Raw genomic sequence first — 4,713 nt, forward strand, 5'->3', positions numbered from 1 at the left:
GTCGTCGCCTGCCCCAGGTTCACCGTCGTCGCCTGCCCCAGGTTCACTGTCACCTCCTCTGGGTTCACTGTCATCACCTCCCCTATGGAGGCCAAACTGGGGCCCAGAGATGCTCCCCAAGGTGGCCCGGCCAACCAACGGCAGAGGACACAGCCAAGGCTGCTGCTCCTCGCTACCACACCCAGCTGCCCACTTGCCCACCCGAGGGACAGGGTGGAGCGGCCACGGCAGTGGGCAGGCGGGCAGGAGGAGTGTCCAAGGAAAGGGGCTTGGGGGAGGGGAACGGCGTTGGGGTGGAGAGGGGCAGGCGAACAGGCACCCGAGATGAGAACACTCGGTGGTGCCAAGACAGCGAGCTGGTGTGGACACTGCCTGGAGAGGGGGGTTGGAGGGCATGCAGGGGGCAGCCGGATGTCCTGAGGGACACACACTTGCTATCAGGAGGAGCTCCACCAGTTTCCTGCAGGACGTCTGGAAGGACAGTGTTAGAATGGTGTTGCTGAACGGCGGCAGAGACACTAACCCAGAGGCCATGTGCCGGGCGGCAGAGCAGGACAAGCCCGGGACAGAGACAGTGAGGAAGGATGCCCTCGAGAGACCGAGAGACCAGGGAAGAAGCCCAGGGGAGCCAGGCTGTGGAGGGAGCCGGGAGGCAGGACAGAGCGTGCCCAGTGTCGGGGCGGCGTGCAGTCCTGCTGAGGAAGAGGGTGTTGGGGCAGCATGCAGCCCTGCTGAGGTGTGAGGGTGCCCATCCTAGCACAGGCCACAGCTCCAGAGTGGCTCACAGATGGACAGAGGGAGAGTGGTGCCCACGCAGGTCTGAGGCACCCACTGCACAGCGTTCATGCGGCCCCATCCAGGCCTCGGTCCTCAAGGGGACTCCTTCTGGTCCCAGAGGGGCTCATGTCCCAGGCCCCGCCTTCGGGGGCTCCCTGAGCAGCTGCAGCCCCGGAGGACCCTGGTCTGGGTGTGAAGCGCGGTGAGAGGCACAGGCCGACAGACGTCTGGCTCACAACCAGGGCCTGTGCCCTGCACTGTGGCCACACATGGGGTTATTCTTCCTAAGTCCTCGGCCACCTCCAAGCAGCGGGCCCCCCGAGGGAAAGGTAACCGAGGAACAGACGCCAGGACTGCTATAAGAGCTCTTTTCCCACCAACAGAGGCCCCACACGTCCTCCACATAGGGAAGTGAAGAGACGACATATAACTTCAATCTTCAAATCAGCTGCATGTGTCCAATGGCATTCTGTTCCCACTGCTGGGCCATCTTGCCCCCAGCTGCCCCCAGGCCCAGGTCCCCAGCCCACCCCTCAGCCCCAGGTCCCCAGCCCGCCTCCCAGCCTGTGTGGAAACGCACCCTCTCACATCCAAGTCCACTTGGTATCCAGCAAGCCCACTCCTCGCCCCTCACCTGGTGAAACCGTCCCTGAAAGACTAACAGAGCCCACCTGTTATGGATTGAATTGTGTCCCCTAAAAATACATGCTGTAAATTCTAGCCTCTAATCCTGTGGTTATAATCACATACGCTAATGAGACAGGATTAGTGTAGGCTGCATCTTAAATCAATCTCTTTGGAGATTTAAAAGATTAAACAAGCCAGCAAGTGAAGCAGAGATGGTGGCAAAGAGTTGCCAAGCCCCATGAAGATCGCCCAGGAGCAGCAGCTCAAAGACGAGGACCTTCCCCCAGAGCCGACAGAGACAGAGCCCTCCGCTAGAGTTATACCCCGAATTCAGACTTCTAACCTCCTCGCCTGAGAGAAAATGAATTCGTTTGTTCAAGTCGCCCGCTTGTGGTATTTCTGTTACAGCAGCACTAGATAAGTAAGACACAACCAAAGGCACCCCCTGCTCCCCCCAGAAGGGGACTCTGTCCAGAGGAAGCCACATCCTAGGTCCCTTTGGCAGCCCCACTGTAAAAACGGCGTGGGGGCAGCATATGACCTCCTCTAACTTCACAAGGGGAAAGAGATTCAAGATCAACGGCCCAAGGCTAACTTATGAGGCGGAGGTCAGACATGCCTCCTCTCTCTGCCATCTTTACCAATTCTGACACCAACCGTCCCTGCCAAGGCACTCTCTACTTCTCTGCTGGGTTCAACAATTCATTGCAATGGCCACACAGAACTCACAGACCATACTCACGATTATGGGGTTTATTAGAGAAGTAACAGCTTACAATTCAGGCTCAAGAACGCTCAGGATACAGTTCTTCCATCAGGACAGCCTCTTTTCAGCTTTGCTCACGGGCACACCTCTCTCTGGCCCTCGGCCTCTGCCCTGCTCAGACAAGTGTTACAAAGCTCTTTTAGACCCTGCCAATAAGTCCCCAGACACTCAGCTTTCTTATTCCACGGGCCAGGAAGCCCACTGCACAGTCTCCTGCCACCACTTCTTGCCATCTTCAGGGTTACAGCTTACTCTCTCTCTCGGTCTCCTGGTTCCAAGGGCTTCTCAGTGCAGGGATCCCACCCAGGTCCAAAGGACGTGGTCTCCACTCCTGGCTGTTCTTCCTTGGCAATGGTGGGATCCTCTCTCTGCTCTGGAATTGGCTCTCTTTGAAGACAAAACTGACCAATCCCCTTGGGGGGCCACAATTGCCTTATTTGCACAGTCCCACCTAATCACTTGGGTGGGTGTTACAAGACCATGGCGAGAAAGGCCATACAAAAGCAATCCATCACACTGCACCCAGGAAGCCATTTCCTGACAGCTGTGGAGCAGAGGATACCACCATTTCCAGCCCTCACAGGTCACAGGCTCGAATAGCTAAAAGTCCACTTCCAGAGTGCCCTGGCACTTCATCAGTCCATTTTCCAACAGTGAACACATGAGTATGTATAAGTCCAGTGTTTAATCTTCCTCCTCCCAGACAGGGAGGTGACAGAGCAGACAGCTGGTGCCGATACCGGGGGTGGGGATAGGGGGTACGGAGAAGGGGAGAACATGTGCATTCTGGGAAGCTGTCCCTCTGACCATGTCACAATGAGTCACCTACAATCACATTACAAATCCAAAAAATACCAAGACTACTGAAGTATTCCCTTGAGATTATTAGAAGGAAATCTGCAAGACCACATGCAAAATCAGAATTATTGTCGATACTAGTATCTGAAAAAGTAAATCATAAAATGTAATAAATGAAGCACATCTGAAAACTAACGATACAATGTTTAGCAATGAAAAACACAATTGTTGAAATTAAAGGCCCAATAAAGAGATTAAATTGAGAAGAGATGGTTGAAGAGAGAATTTGGGAATTGGAAGACAGAAGACAATCACATTGATTGCAGCACAGAGAAAGAAGATAGCAAAATAAGAAGTACAGAGGAAGAGGAGTTGCGGCAAAATGGCGCTCTAGGCAGAAGCACCATGCCGTCCCTCAACAGCAAAGATCCGAAAAACTAAGCTGAACAGAGAATACAACAATCCTGAAACCCAAAAACATCAAATGAAGAGATAAAGAACTCAGCCAAGCAACAAATGGAGTGAGAAAACTGACAGAGAATGGAGAGCGAGGAGGGATTCATGCAGAGGTCCCCTACCAGCTAACGCAGCGCAGATCCGCCAACTTGGACTCCTATCGGAGACAAGCAAACAGGGAGTATGAGAAAGCAGCGTCACGGAGCGTCCAGTGGGAGACAAAACAACCGGTAATTTGCGATATCCGCTTTCCCACCCCCCCACCCTTCTTCACCCCGACTCAGCCTCCTCTGCTTCCCGCAGCCACAATCTCTTGTCCAGGAAACACTGGCTGCTTGGATTCCACACACCTGAAAGGGCCGTGCCATTTGTTGGCTGCTGGTGTTGCTTTTTTTCTACTTCTTTTGATTTCTTCCTAATCTCTCACCACCTCCCCCTCCTTTCGATCAAATACCTGGCTCTGTGCGCCATCTTTGCTTCTTCCTGAGGGGCTGTGGAGCTCCGTTTGAGTATGGAGCTGCTTCCCGGTCTGGGCTGCCATGCTGGTGGAATCCCGGGGCTTTTGTTCGTTTGTTTGTTTTGAATTGTTTGTTTGTTTTCTTTTCCTTTTCTTGAGTTGGGAGCCCTTTCTGGCCAGGCGGTGCTGAGTGGCGAGGAGACTACCCCCGCGGCTTCCACAGACACACAGAGGGATCCCTGAGGGCATTGCTTTTTCCATTGTGTTTTTTTTTTCTGTTTTTTGGGAGGCTTTTCTTGTTCTTTTTTTTAATTTGTTTTGTTTTCTTTTCCCTCTTTTTCCCTTTTTGTCTTTTTTCATTGCTCAGTTTCTCGTCTCTCTATATCTTCCATATCTTTCTGTTCCCTGAATACCTGGCGTTGTATAACTCTACGCCTTCTAGCCAGGCTGTACTGCAACATCTGAGAGCGACTTCCCCAGACCTCATAGCTGTACCAGTGGGATCCCTGGGAACTTTGCGGTTCTTTAACCTTTCTGATTTTTATTTACTCATTCTTTTCTTTTCTTTTCTCCCTCTTCCCCTTTCTGTTTTTCTCCATTTCATAGTCTCTCATCTCTCCACTCCAGCAGCAAGCTCCCCTAGCATTCTTTTTTGTTTGTTTGTATGTTTTTGGCTCCTGTTCCTATCTCCTCTCTCCCATATCCATCTTAGCTGCACACTTAACAATCTCCCCACTGCATCCTGCCTACCTGCACTGTGCGTTTGACATCACACCACCAAGCAGCACAGGCACGGCCTACTGGAACCTGCCCTGCACTGATTACCGACCCG

At 52.6% G+C, this 4,713-nt stretch overlaps 1 protein-coding gene across 1 annotated transcript in view; it reads right to left on the bottom strand.

The window, feature by feature from the left end:
• RGS12 (regulator of G protein signaling 12) overlaps positions 1–4,713 on the bottom strand; it is a 122,188-nt gene that overhangs the window by 57,634 nt on the left and 59,841 nt on the right. The window lies entirely within an intron of this gene.

Source organism: Trichechus manatus, unplaced genomic scaffold (genome assembly GCF_000243295.1).
Source record: "Trichechus manatus latirostris isolate Lorelei unplaced genomic scaffold, TriManLat1.0 scaffold00111, whole genome shotgun sequence".
Taxonomy (NCBI): domain Eukaryota; kingdom Metazoa; phylum Chordata; class Mammalia; order Sirenia; family Trichechidae; genus Trichechus; species Trichechus manatus.